General features: G+C 47.5%; 1 pseudogene; it reads left to right on the top strand.

The window, feature by feature from the left end:
* The first annotated feature begins 13027 nt into the window (after positions 1-13027).
* On the top strand, positions 13028-13881 carry LOC115850219 (oligosaccharyltransferase complex subunit OSTC pseudogene; annotated as a pseudogene).
* The last annotated feature ends 326 nt before the right edge of the window (positions 13882-14207 follow it).

Here is a 14207-nt window from a genome sequence, read left to right as displayed (position 1 = left end):
CAGACTTTTCCCCGGACTCCCTCCCGGCTAGCCGTGGCGCACTAGCCCCCTTCAGGCTGTGTTCACGCCGCCAACCCCAGTCCTCTCCCGGCGCTCCGACCGAAGCCTGAGCCTCAGCTCCCAGTCCCGCCCGCCCCGGCGGGTGAGCAGACAAGCCTCTCGGGCTGGTGAGTGCCGGTCGGCCCTGATCCTCTGTGCGGGAATCTCTCCGCTTTGCCCTCCGCACCCCTGTTGCTGTGCTCTCCTCCGCGGCTTCGAAGCTTCTCCCTCCGCCACCCGCAGTCTCCGCCCACGAAGGGGCTTCCTAGTGTGTGGGAACCTTTCCTCCTTCACAGCTCCCTCCCACTGGTGCAGGTCCCGTCCCTATCCTTTTGTCTCTGTTTATTCTTTTGCCTTACCCAGGTACGTGGGGAGTTTCTTGCCTTTGGGGAGGTCTGAGGTCTTCTGCCAGAGTTCAGTAGGTATTTTGTAGGAGTTGTTCCACATGTAGATGTATTTCTGGTGTATCTGTGGGGAGGAAGGTGATCTCCGCGTCTTACTCTTCCGCCATCTTCCCGGAAGCCGAGTCACGTGATTATAGACTACGGTAATCAGAGCTTGAATCTCAGCTTTGCATGTGACCTTGAGTAAGCATCTTAGTCCATTCAGGTTGCTATAACAGAATACCATAGATCGGGTGGCTTGGACAACAGAAATTTTTTTCTTATACTTCTGGAGGCTGGGAAGTCCAAGATCAAGGCTCTGGTGAGACACCTCCCTTCCTGATTCATAGACATCTTTTTGTTATGTCTTCACATGGTGAAAGGGACAGAGAACTCTCGAGGGTTCTGTAAGGGCACTACTCTCTTTCATAAGGGCTCTGCCCTCGTGATCTAATTACCTCCCAGAAGCCCCACCTCTAAATACCATCACATTAGGGATCAGGTTTCACCATATGAATTTTGGAAGACACAAATATTCAGTCTATAACGGCAAGTAATTTAATTTCCTCAAGCCTCATTTTTCTCATCTTAGAAATAACAAATATACCTCCTACCTCATTGGAGTATGGTTAGGATTATCTGGGATAATGCAGGAAAAGTACATAACACAATGCTTGACCCACAGTAAAAACTCAATAAATGGTGACTTTTATTATTATCATACTGCACATGCAGTTTTGCATCTTGATTTTTTTCTCACTTAGTACTTCTGAACATATTTGTATGTCAAGCTTATTAGGGTCTCCGCCATCCAACTCCACCCCGCCATACTCCTAGAGCTCCAGTGCCCAAAAGCAGTCCCAGCCTCTGGTTATTTATTTGGCTGTTGGAGTCAACTATCCGCCCACCTCAACCATCTTCCCCATAGTCGGAGCGTCAGAGAAACTAATGGGGCCGAGGAAGGGGATCCCCTTTGCTATTGCTCCTTTCTGGATCCCTGGGAGCAAGTGTGAGGCCGGGATGCCCTAGGAATAGACAACTACAGCGCTGGGGGGCCCACTCTGCCCTTCACCTGCTGTTGGTGGCACAGACATACTTAAGAGACTCTAAAAGTTGCGCCTGCTGCCAGCACGGCTCTTCAGCTGTCCTCGTTAATAATGTAAAACGGAACATTTACATTTCCTTAATATCTCTCTCTCAACCATTTGCACCCCCCTTAGGATGATCACATTTCTGAGTTCCTTCAAAATGAAAACAAAAGTCATAGTGCGCATTTGGGGCACCATTGGGAAATTAGGGAGATCCCTGTAAATGTTGCCACCCTCAGGCAAGTTGTAAGAAGCACCCAATAATAAATTTAAAATGCTTAATAAATCGCCCAACTGTTGCATTTTAAGATAACTGGGAAGAAAAGGAGCAAGATTCTCTCTAAGCTTCTAAGGAGTTACTGGTATCTTCCTTAGAGATATTCCCTGGGCAAGTTAACACTTAAACAGAGTGAGCTGAGGTACATACACAGTAGCTACTCAATCAAGTTTAACTATAAATAATAGGAATAGATTAACCTGCCCATCACTGGAAGTTTTAATGCACAATCGATGGAGTATGCATTGATGGCCCTCCCCTCAGACGCAGGCAGCCCCAGACGTAATATGGTTTGAGGTCTCTGGCTTGCATTCTCCTCTTCATTTTCTCTCCAGGAGCGAGAAATGGGAAAAAGGCAAGAAACTGAACCCCTCCTTGTTCCTGGCCTATCCAGAGGACAGTGGGTGTGGCACTCCTGCCCGCTGCGATGGGAGAATGATTCTTCTCAGGATGTGCTGCCTGGGGGAGCCGACCTGTCTGAAGTTGCCCAGGACTCCACTCAGAGGCCAGCTCTGAATCTTCTTTCGGGGAAGCCATCTGAGCCTCTCTAGATGTTGGTGCAACTGATCCCATAGGGCCCACTTCCTTTCTCTCAATTCCCACTTTGCAGTGCATTTCTGTCCACTTCTTCCCTTGTTCCCTCCTTCCCACTTCTCCCTTCCCATTGACAGCATTACTTGTCAATGCTTGAAATGCATATTTAATAGTGTTCTCTTTCCCTCTCGACTAGGTATTGTGTGAGGAATCAGGTTCCTGTTACTATTATTTTTCCACAGTAATAACTAATAATAGCAATACTAATAATAATACTAATAATAACAATAGCTAACGTTTTTGAGCTCTCACTAAGTGCCAAGCCTACCTTAAAGATTCATTTAATCCTCACACCAACCCTATGAAATTGGACCTATTTGGTGGGCTTTGAAAAGGCCCAGTAATTAATATCCCTCTTTCCCACTGAAGTTGAGAACTAATTGATAGGTCGACATAGGTATCCATGGAAAATGGAGATCGAGTGTTCTCTATAATAATATAGCTGATAAGGGAGAACACAGCTTAGAGCTTAGACTTCCCCAGAATTAAATGCACCGCCCAGTGCCAAGCAGCACCGGATCATCACAGAATCTCCTCCAGAGGCCTGGCCCCGTGAAACTCAGAGCAGAGCTGAACAGATCCTTCATGTGAACAGCCAGGTATGGAGCGCGCCGGGGAAAGAGGCCAGGGTTACCTGCTTCATGGAAACTCGAAGCCAGAGCAAAAACAAATTTCAACATTATTATCATCCCCAGAGTCATGTAGCTGATACACTAAGTATCGATACAATGCATACCCCATCCTTCCTGACTCGTGAGGGGAATCCACACCCTGAGCTGAGTGGAGGAGGAATTAGGGTTGCTGAACCCTCACTCTCACACATCTGGCTGTCAGAAGCCCTGTATGTGTCTCCTGTCTGTACAATCCCACAAATGCTACATGCCTACTGTGCGTCTGGAACTGCGTTGCTAGATATTTCAGCGATATTTGAGCAAAGTTATGAATGAATGAACAGATGAATGCATCTCACGGAACTCATCATTCCTAGCCCTTCCGGTTTTTCTCATTTATTTCAGCACACTCTGTGCCAAATCTTGTTATAATCCAGACAGTCTTGGTCACAGAGGACACTGGGAATTACAGGACCTGCTCCAGATGGAAACAAGAGCAAAGCCTCTGAAATAGTAGAGGGCAAAGTTTTCCAGAGACGGTCCAGCAGCCCGGCCCCAAGGCCAAGCGGCGGGATGAACTCAAGTCCAGTGTCATGCTGGGACTCAAAGCATCTGAGCCAAGCGTGTGGGGCACGGAGCGGGCCTCTTGGTAAAAAATGTGAGTGCATCCTATCTGGCATAGGTCAAAGGAGGATCAGGGAGCTGGGTCCAGCTCTAGGGAAAAGGGGCTGGAAGAGATGGAAAGGTCAAGGTCCCAGCTGACTGGGGAGCTGGGGCAGCCTCTAGTCCCAGAGGAATTTGGACTGGAACCTGGGAAGTGAGGATGCACTGAAAGCTAGACAAGTGGAGGGCAGTGCGGGCAGGGAGGGCAGGGAGGAAGGCTGCAGGTTGTTGAGTGGGGTGAGGGCCCCTCCCGGCCCTCTGTGTGTCCAGCTGTCCTGTACCAAGAGGCAAGAGAGAAGCTCCCAGCATACCGTAGTCCCGGTCCTTCCCCGATCAGGACAGAGGTGGACCCAGGAAACTCGGCTCTTTATGATGGCTGTGGGGTGGACGCAGTCACAGCCATTTTCTAGGGGTAGTGCGATCAATTAATTCATTGTCCAAAACAGGACCCTTTTTAAAGCGGGAGTATCCACAGTAATTAAAACTAATGACTAGGGCTTCCCTGGTGGCGCAGTGGTTGAGAGTCCGCCTGCCGATGCAGGGGACATGGGTTCGTGCCCCGGTCCGGGAAGATCCCACATGCCGCGGAGTGGCTGGGCCCGTGAGCCCATGGCCGCTGAGCCTGTGCGTCCGGAGCCTGTGCTCCCCAACGGGAGAGGCCACAACAGTGAGAGGCCCGTGTACCGCAGAACAAACAAACAAACAAACAAAAAAACTAATGACTAAAAGTCCCGACTCTCTTTGTAATCTTCCAAAAATATTCGACGAGCCTACCTCAAAGAAGCCGACTGACCCCCAGGAGCAGGTATTTTAAAATGGGAAACAAAGATTTCATGCTGTCTTCATCTCCCAGTCCAGGAGGCCAGGTGTAGTGGACCCACAGCTGGCCCACCGTCGCCACATCCTAGCTTCAGCTTGCTGTCCACCTCCACCTCTTTGTGGCTCCACCCAAGTGAGGGCTTTCTACACCACGGAGCTTGCTCTGATGCCAGGAACAACTGGACTTCTATTTGTTCTGGACCCTGGGGATTAAAAGGTAAATAAACCAAAGTCCCTGCTCTTGAGAGCAAAAGGAAACAACCAGTAAACATACATACCAAGTCAAAGCGCTAAGTCTCCCGGATGGCATATATATGTGTGTGTATGTATATGTGTATGTGTGTGTGTGTGTGTGTGTGTGTGTATGAAATATGGGGAGAGGCAGATAGAGAGAGAATGATTTATCATGAGGAACTGGCTTTCATAATTATGGAGGCTGAGAAGTCCTGCAATCTGCCATCTGCAAGCTGGAGACCCAGGAAAACTGGTGGTATAATTCAGTCTGAGTCAGAGGCCTGAGAACCAGGGAAGCTGATGGCATAAGTCCCAGTCCAAGGGCAGAAGAAGACCAATCCGGCTTCTGAATGAATTTGCCCCGTGGGAGACAGGAGAGACTAGAGGACAGGACGAGGGAGAAGCTGGGGTACCTATTTACCTCTTCCCCCTGCCTTCCCACCATCTGGCAGCTGCTGTGTTCTCTCTAACTAAAGCCACAGCTCTGGCTAGACAACCCCGTTTCCATGTCAGCTTCCACCTGACATGGTACCACCACTGGCTCCCCTTGCCCCTTTAAGTCTGGGGTGATAATGGCATCATGCTGTTGCCAGTCCCTGGGTGCTCCTGACCTGTCCACGTCGCTCTTCAGTTAGACCCTCTAAGACTGCCTCTGGCTCCTGTGCTACCCTGCCTGACACAGGAGGCAATGGTTTTATCCAAACAAGGCCGATGAGGACTGACACAAAGCAAAGGCCACAGAAGTATGGAAGAACATAGAAATTCAAGAACTCTGACAGGAAGTGTCAGTAGAACTCAGTGCCCAATTAGATATCATGAAGTGGATTACTTATCAACTTCTGTGTAACAAATTATCACCAATGTAGTGGCTTGAAAACAGCACACCCTTATTATCTTGCATTTCCTATCAGTCAGGAATCCAGGTGTGGCCTAGTTGGGGCCTCTGCTTCAAGGCATCTCATTAGGCTGCAGTCAGCTTGTCGGTCAGGGCTGGGATCTCACCTAAAGGCTCGACTGGAGAAGGATCCACTTCCAAGCTCGCGTGGTTAGCGACAGAATTCAGTTGGGTTGAGGGCCTCAGTTCCTTGCTGGGAATTGGTTAGAGGCTGCCCTCAGCTCCTTGCCATGTGGGCCTCCCCAGCGTAACAGCTGGCTTTATTAAAGTCAGTGAGAGAAAGACTTCTGGCAGGACAGAAGCCACAGCCTTATGTACCCTAATCACAGCAGGGATACCCCAACACCTTTGCCATATTCTGTCTGTTAGGAGCAAATCACAGCTCCTGCCCACACTCAGAGAGGGGATTACACCAGAGTGTGAACAGCAGGAGGTGGGATCACTGGGGGCCATTATACAATCTGCCTGCCATAGGAGGAAGGGGAGGTGTCTCCTGGGATTTTTACTTATAAATGATGCCATTTGTCAAGAGAGGGACTTGAAGAACAAGAGGATCAGGTCTGAGGTGCAAATTGGGTAGTATCTTAGGGTCAATGGGAATCAGAAATGGAGGTCATCTCCAGAGGATAGAATTTAGTTCAGCCCAACTGTGCAAAGAGAAGAAGGTTTGGGTTTGGGAGACAAAGGACAAGGTCAGGCCTTGAGGACTCTGAAGGAAGTTTTTCTTATCCTGTTCATTTTTCAGAAAAATCAGCAATAAAATAGAACTGTGACCAAATTCTTTGTAGCAAGGATGTTGGGGAAGAAAGCCCACTTGTATTTTCAAGAGCAGGAATTGCATTTTCTAAAGGATGCGTTTCCACATTTACTGAAAGGGATCAAGAACCAGACCAATTGTCTCAAGTTCTGAATTTATTTCTTGAATAAAAGACTGAGGCTTCTTCTGAGAGAAAAATGATACTTAGATGGCCCTATGAAGTGCCCGTAAGTGAGTGCTTCGGATCCAGAGAGAAGGGAGCTAAAGGGCTGATCTGGGTGTGGGGCAATGCAAGAAACATGGGGGTCAGAAACCTGGAAACCACTGTCCCAGCACTGCTTCTTAGCTCTGGGACACTCAGCCTGTCCCTCAGCCACCGCGAGCCTCAGTCTCGGGGCCTTTTCTACGGGGACATCATCTGTCCTGCTTACCCTCCTGAGCTGTCCTGAGAACCAATGAGAGCACTCCTCCCATGGAAATTCAGAAGGTACTTACTATGTACAAGGCCCTGCAGTGGCCACAGAGGGAAATAACACTAAGGCCCAATCCTTGGTGAGTTTCCAGGCCTGTTGATATGTGTGAAACGGCTTTATCAACTAGAGAGTGGCCAAGAAATGTGACAAGTTAGACACAGAGCACTTGTCTGTAGTGCTGGTACCATTCCCTAGTACAAATCAGGAGGAAGTGGAACATTCACTGAAGACCCCACGAGAGTTCTCTTCACTATTATGACAGAGTCCAAAGTTTTCTGACATGACCATACTTATCCGTATTTACCCATTCTTTTAACAAACATGTCCTGATTTAATTTTTTAAATCAATCTTACTTAGCATCATGGGTATTTACCACCTACCATCTAGGTGTCCTTGAATAATACCCATAATCTCTTTGCATTTCGGTTGCTTCATCTGACAACTGGAAAGAATAGAAATAACAACATAATAATCCACCCCAAATGAGAGGACCAGAAGAGTGAATTGATGTAAAATGCTTCTTTCAACTCCATAATAATAATACAAACGTGAGCTAATTTTACTATCTGCTCTGTCTACTTTAGCTCAGTCTGCAATCCTGGAGGTAAATCTGTCACAATGAGGCTGCAGTTGACATTGGCAGAGAACTTAACAACTGTTAAGAGTGATCCTCTCCCCCAAATTCTGTGGCCTTCTGCTGCTTCTGGCCCTTGTTAATGGAAATGGAGACTGAAGCATGGATGCTGGAGTAAAAGTGAAGTGACAAGTGACAAGCCCTGGTATCCTAGTCGAGATGCTGTGCCTGTGACCACAGGTACCATCCAAGGAGCCCATGGGCCACACTAGCTTTCTGTTTCTGCACTGACCCTAAAGATCATCAAGGGTCACAAAAGCCTCATGACTTGAGGTAAAACCTTGGTTCTGAGTTTCAAAAAACTTCCAATGGGTTCTAAAGCAACCCACTGGACTGATCAGAATGGTATGAAACCCTTACAAACACAGTATGGGCATGCAATCGTTTACCTTCAGTTTTGTTGGACGACATTTTTTTAAATGGGAGGGGGGAAATGCGTACCCACTATTTACCTAAAACCCACCTCTGTCAGCAGTTGCCTTTTTGCAGTGGTCATGGTCTTGCCCCAGCCTAGCCAGCCACATTCTTGCCTGGTTCCCTTCAGACCAGGAGTGTTGAGACTGCTGTTCCCCAAATCCACTCTCCTCTTCTTCCTTTTGATAACAGATCCCCAGTTATCAAGTTTTAGCAGAGCCCACGGCCATGGAGGTAGAAGTAAAATTTCCCAAGCACCCTTGCAGCCAAGCATGGCCATGTGACCACATTTCCAAAGGAACTGGAGTGCAATTTCCCTAAAAGAAATGGACTCACTGTGGACTTCCTCTCCCGCCTCCTTCTCTCTGACCGGGATGCGGATAGAGTGGTGTTGCTCTAGCTTTGATCGTGTGGACAAAAACACCACGCTAGGGACTTGCAGAGCAACAAGACAGAAGGAACCTAGGTCTCTGGATGCCCTCCTAGCCCAGAGCCTCTGACCTAGACCTACCACTTGTTTCTAGATTATTATGTAATATAGACACAAGCTCCTATCCTATTGAAGCTACAGCATTTGCAGGTATTTTTGTTGTAGCAGCTGAGCCAATACCCTGACTAACTTACCTACGCATGTGTGAAAAGACTGACCAAGATGTAGTGTGATTCCATCAGCAACAACAACAACAACAAAATGTCAACTGATCAGCTCTTACAGATGTTAGACCTGTGACCAGGATGTGGAACATCCAATGGCATAATAAATGATGAAGAACTCAAAGATCATGTGCTGCATTTTCAAGTCCCCACAGCTTGCAGGCGATATTGGACCACTAAGTACACGGAAAAGACCTTTCATGGTGGGGAATGTGGAGGAGGGCTGAGGAAGGAGGAGAGGGCTGAACATTTAATAAGCACTTACTACATACCAAAGGCCGTACTCCACACTTTCCATCTGCTAACGGAGGGAGGTAGACATTACCCCTCATTCCTACGCGCCCCCCCCCAGCCCATTGTTGATGAGGAAACAGGCCCAGAAAGGCTTGATTTGCCCAATGTCAGCAAATGCCAGAGCCAGAATTTGAACCCCAGTCTACTAGCAACAAAGCTGCTTCTCTAGAACAAAGAATCAGTAAGAACAAAAGTAGATTGTCACGTCATGACAACCGTGACCCTTAAAATTATGAGCACTTCACATTCCTCTTAAAGCTCTGCTAAGGTCAAGGGAAATGCAATTCTGAGCAAGTAAAAGGACCCTGTATTTTCTTCCTGTAAAATGTTGGAGGACGCTGTCTCCTCATTTCTGCGTGTTTCTTCTCCAGGATAGGGAACAGAGTTAGGGCATGGTGCTCCTGGGATGCCCTAATACCATTCTAGCTGATGGTACGTCTCCTCCTAATTCCTAGGACTCCCCATTCCACCATGGGCAGAGCCTGGTTCTCCAGTGGGACAGGGATGACTGGGAGGGACCAAAATCAGGAACCAGACTCACTCACTGAGGCAAGGACCAGGAAGCCAAACCCCCCACAGGTTTGGGGGTTCTAGATAAAGTCCTAACTGCGCCCACGCTGGTATTCAAGCAGAGAGAGACAGACAACAAACACCTTCATATGTATATTGAAAACATTCAGGCAAGTAAGGGGATTGGGAGGACAGGAGGTGTTGCCTTACATCAGGAGGTCAGGGAAGGCCTCTCGGAGGTGCAGGGCATTTGAGACTCATCTGAGTGAAATAGGAATTGAGTCACACAAGGTGGGGAAGGAGTGACTGAGGATGAGGGATCCAAGTCCAAGGGTACCCGAGGTAAAGGTGTGCCATTTGAGAATTATGAGGAAGCCCAACGTAGCACGGTGGTTGAAAGATGAGTCTCTGCATTCCTTGCTCCTGTCTGTCCTCACGGTGCCCATAGTCCCTGTGGGGACTGAACTGGCTGCACTTCCAGTGCAAACTGGAATTTGGGCTCCATTTCCCAACCTGGGAGAGACCAGGTCCCTGGACTGGCCACCAGGACTGGGTATGAGGCCGTGAAACCAAAACCAGATCTGAGTGCAGGACAGGGACTGGGTCTCAGGAACCAGGCAGCAGCAAGTTGGCAGAACTGGGACATGAGATGGACAAACAGGCAGTGTCTGGTTGTCAAATCTCAAGGAAGGGAGAGGAAGACCTCCCGTCCACACCTCCCTCGGCCCCACACAGACTGCCGCTTACTCCTTTGTCTTCAGCTCTTCCCTCTCTCTTGTTTACTCCATTCTAGGCACACCTGCCACCTTGCCTGGCATACTCCTGCCTCCAATTCTTTGACCTTGCTATTCCGTCTTTCTGGAATCCCTCCTCCAATACCCTTGGGACTCATTCCCTCATTGACTTCAAGCCTTGAACAAATGTCACTTTCTCAGTGAGGCCCACCCTGACCACCGTCTTGCAAATTGCAAACCCAAGGTCTGGGGAGAAGCCCCTCGGCCAAGGAAGAGGAAATGCCAGCCAAGGCACTTCCGGGCCAGCCAAGGGCAAAAACCAAACGTCACAGCACTTCAGGTACGAGTCATGCTGCTGTGGGTTCCAGATGTCACTCCATCCTGGCACCTAAGATTCCATTCTCAGTGCCTTGAAAGATTCAGGGGACCAAAATGAAAACTCTGGCACTCAGAGATACGCCACTAATACTTGGGTCTGGGTGCATGAATTTTTGAAAGAAAAAGAGTGTTTTGTAGGGGAATATAGGCAATACATTTACAAGGTTCAAAATTCAAAATATATAAAATGGTATCCAGTGAAAATCTCTCCTGCCATTCAACTACCTGCTCCCTCCACTGAAAGCCACAGATGTGATCAGTGTCTGGTGTATCTTTCCAGAGATATTTTATAGCTATCCTACCAAGTAGGTTTATATTCCCCATCTTTTACCTAAATGGTAGCCCACTATACATATGCTCTTTGATATTTTTCACTTAAATGTCTTAAAGATATTTTCATTTTAGCTTCTTCACTTCTATTTACGGCTGCTTAGTAATCTCTTTGGGTGTACTCTCATGTTTTATTTAAGCAGTCCCCTTTTGATGAACGTGGGACTCTTTCTAATACTTTCTTGTTGAAAACAGTACAGCAGAGAATACCCTTGTGCACAGGTCACTTCACCACGGGTAAATTCCAGCAGGCGGGATTGCAGTACTAAAGGTCTGCACATTCTCAGTTTTGATAGACAGCACCAAACGGTCCTGCCTAGAGGAGACCCTCTGTTGGTGCGTGTGTGTGGTTTCATCTTAGCCCTCCCAGGCAGAGAAGCTAAGACTGCTAACATATGACTACTTCAGCACAAAATCCACCACCGCAGTGCTCAGGGCCTGGCACGTAGTTGGAGCTCAAAAAATGTTTGTTAGGTGAGTGTATGGGAAGATTGAGTGGATGAGTAGATGGGAGGATGGAGACATGGATATACAGACAAACCAATGATGAATTCTAGACAGATCTAGTACAGCCCCCTTCCAGAAGTTCTCTCTCAAAACTCCAGTCTACACTTACTCCTCTCCCTTTTGCTGCCAGGGCCACAGAGTTTAAGATTTAGTTGTTCTCTGCTTCATATGTGTTCCTTTTGTGTCCTCAAATGAAGGGTAAGTTCCTAATGGGCTGAGAACACAGAGAATGGCAGTAAAGAGCATGGTGGGGGGAATCCCAGCTCCACATTTGCCAGCCTAGAACTCTGGGCAAGTTACTAAATTGACCTGGTACTAGTTGCCTTGTATGTCAAACGGAGAGATGATCACACTTGTACTTTACCAACCTACCCCGTAGGTGGTGTTGACAGAATTGAATATGCTAATGCTAATAATGAAATTAGAACACGCCTGGCCAATAGCAAGCCTTTAGTAATGAACTTAGAGCATGCCTGGCCAATCACAATCTTCCTTGTGTTGTGCTTCTACCGTATCTCCTCTGTTGCCTAGAATAATGGTGGGCGCACGAGAGGCATTCCACTAATATTTTACCACTGATTCCATACACTTTAATTAACAATCAGTTTTAGTTAGAAGTTACCATTCTTCTGGCACGCATATTGCTTTGATTCCTGCTGAGCGTGCCAGACCTCACCTGCCTAGCTCAGGTCGAGGTAAGCTTTGAGCAAGTATACATTAACTCATTCCATGAGTATTGAATTTTATATGCTACAAGCCCAGATGACAGCAATGAACAGGACAGCAAAATCTTTGCCCTCATAAAGGCTTCGTTCTAGCCCACGGGGCTAAGTAAAATAGGCAGCCTAACATGACTCTGTTCTGGAAGATGCAAAATTATGTAAATTGTCTGTCAACACCTCCCAAACTCACCCGGCTATTTGTTCATCTATTTTAGCCGTGAAGCTTTACCTAAATTCTCTGAATTTCCTCTTCCTTGAATATCTCTTTAATGAGATCCCCTCTCCTGCTCACCTCCTTGATCCTGCTTCTCAAATAGAGTTGCTAATGATGTGTGCATGTGCCAGACTTGCACAAATGTTGAGCAGCAAACCTGCTCTGTGTCTGTTAATTTCATCCTCTGCTCGGGCGGGGATCCTCGACTTAGAGCAGATGCTGCTTGCCAGGGGCTTTCGCGCCCGTCGATCAGCGTTGTTGATGAAGGAGGAAAGGAAAGGTTCCTCCATGACTGCCGTTTGAATATAATTTATTGTACTCTGAAAGAAGAGTGGAAAGAAGAAAAGGTACTGATAGGCACTAGCACAAATCAACGGTGACGGATGACACTCAGATTTCGGTTTCAGAGGAACATGCTTGAAAGTCAAAAAATCGTTGCAGGGGGCTTCCCTGGTGGCGCAGTGCTTGAGAGTCCGCCTGCCGATGCAGGGGACGCGGGTTCGTGCCCCGGTCCGGGAAGATCCCACATGCCGTGGAGCGGCTGGGCCTGTGAGCCATGGCCGCTGGGCCTGCACGTCCGGAGCCTGTGCTCCGCACAGGAGAGGCCACAACAGTGAGAGGCCCGCGTACTGCAAAAAAAAAAACCCATAACGGAAAAGAATATGAAAAAGATTATGTATATGTATAACTGAATCACTTTGCTGTCCAGCATAAATTAACACAACATTGTAAATCAACTATACTTGAATAAAACAAATTTTTTAAATAATTTAAAAAATAATTGTGGAATGCCTCCCCTGCCATGACCAACACGGAGGCTTTGTACCGAGTCCTCTTCTTAGTGTTCGAATGACCCAGTCCGAGGCTGAAGAAGCCACCCTGGGTGCACATTGCCATTGACCGCGATGGTGTGCGCTCTGGTGGTGGTGTCTTACTTCCTCAACGCCGGAGGAACAATTTATGACGTTACTGTCGAACCTCAAGTGTTGGCTCTGTGACTGATGAGCACGGGCAGCAGAGGCCCACAGCTTTCTTGGCCTAGGGAGTAAATGGACGATATAGTATGAAGGACTCACATCCAGCTTTCTGTCTACAGTGGGAGGTTTGGGTTTCATAATCCTCGACTGATCCAAGGCACCAAACACTCCAAAACTAAATAGACTTCTTTTTTTTTAATACTTTTTTTAAAATATAAATTTATTTACTTATTTATGATTTTTGGCTGCGTTGAGTCTTCGTTGCTGCACGCGGGCTGTCTCTAATTGCGGCAAGCGGGGGCTACTCGTCTTTGCGGTGCGTGGGCTTCACATTGCAGTGGCTTCTCCTGTTGCGGAGCACGGGCTCTAGGCACGCAGGCTTCAGTAGTTGTGGCACACGGGCTTCAGTAGTTGTGGCTCGTGGGCTCTAGAGCGCATGCTCAGTAGTTGTGGCGCACTGGCTCAGTTGCTCTGCAGCATGTGGGATCTTCCCGGCCCAGGGCTCGAACCTGTGTCCCCTGCATTGGCAGGTGGGTTCTTAACCACTGCACCACCAGGGAAGCCCCAGACTCCTTCTTGTATTCACTGGATTCATCTGTGTTCTGTTGAGTTTTCTCATGGCTAAGTATTCATGAGAATGAAACTGCCGGGCAATCTGATGGGTGAGAGTGCCTTTTGAGAATAAATCAATGGATACTGGATTTGCTCCTGTTAATGAAGTTTTAAAGGCTATACCAACCCTCTGATTTGAAATATGGAAAAGGATGAATGAAAAGCAACAGAAAAGAAGCATCTAGTGAAAACACAGGAAGCATATTAAAAGCTTGGACTAGAATGTCTTCTTGGTATCAAGGAGACAGGCTTACAACAGAATCTTTTCTGCTGGTCTATGTTGACGTGCCGGTGATGTTACCTGGCATTTTCTTCTTCATGTTTCGTTTCTTAAAGAAAATATACTCCATTTCTACAGCTATCATATTGAATAAAGTAATTACTTTTTACAAA

Source organism: Globicephala melas, chromosome 5, assembly GCF_963455315.2.
Source record: "Globicephala melas chromosome 5, mGloMel1.2, whole genome shotgun sequence".
In the NCBI taxonomy this organism is placed as follows: Eukaryota; Metazoa; Chordata; class Mammalia; order Artiodactyla; family Delphinidae; genus Globicephala; species Globicephala melas.
This window is presented reverse-complemented; position numbering and strand designations above follow the sequence as displayed.